The sequence below is a fragment of the Schistocerca serialis genome, chromosome 8 (genome assembly GCF_023864345.2).
Source record: "Schistocerca serialis cubense isolate TAMUIC-IGC-003099 chromosome 8, iqSchSeri2.2, whole genome shotgun sequence".
Classification (NCBI taxonomy): domain Eukaryota; kingdom Metazoa; phylum Arthropoda; class Insecta; order Orthoptera; family Acrididae; genus Schistocerca; species Schistocerca serialis.
The window spans coordinates 617990665-617991362 of record NC_064645.1 but is presented as its reverse complement, the minus strand read 5'-3'; the positions used below and the strand labels follow the sequence as shown (position 1 = coordinate 617991362).

Here is a 698-nt window from a genome sequence, read left to right as displayed (position 1 = left end):
ATATATTAACGTCAGTCCAGGACCCTGTCTGGTACAAATTTTCATTTGTCACAAGCAGATGACGCTATGTGTATTCACATCATGTGAATACAGTTAAAGAGTTTCACAGCTGCAAATCGTCAAATACAGTGTCTGTTCCTTCAAACAAGCATGGATATCTGAAGGACACTGTATTGACTAAATGCAGTGACTGTGTCATCCCGGATACTGTCACTATTAATGACATAATCGCACCTGCAGGGCTGAAGTAACGATTAAAATGATAACAAAGGTCTTCCTGTGCTTAGTTTCACGAAAGTGCGTGCATCTGGATTGTGATTGTGTGAAATATGGAGGTTTGGAACGGCACTGGGTGCGTACTAGCATAGCCAAAGTGGCCTTACACGCTTCGGTGGTACACATACTAAAATCGCAACAATACAGAGAAGATTAGCATAGCCTCCGACCAAGAATTTAAAAAAAAAATTGACTAACGCAACAGCTCATGACAAGTGGGAAATCCGGGTTCGAGTCCCGCTTGGGAACAGATTTTCATTCGTCACTAGCAGATGAGGCTAGAATGTATTCACAATATGTGAATCCATTTCGTGGCTTAATTTTTCATAAAACTCCTCTCTGACTTTGCTGTCACGTCAATTGTAGCCTCGACGATGATAACTTAGTAACCACATTTTGAGATTTCTTAAGTCATTATCCTC

General features: G+C 40.8%; 1 non-coding gene across 1 annotated transcript; it reads left to right on the top strand.

Annotated features, from left to right (window-relative positions):
• Positions 1 to 379: 379 nt before the first annotated feature.
• Positions 380 to 487, top strand: LOC126417687 (U6 spliceosomal RNA). Its single transcript, XR_007575758.1, has one exon. It is a non-coding gene; the product is annotated as a U6 spliceosomal RNA (small nuclear RNA).
• The last annotated feature ends 211 nt before the right edge of the window (positions 488 to 698 follow it).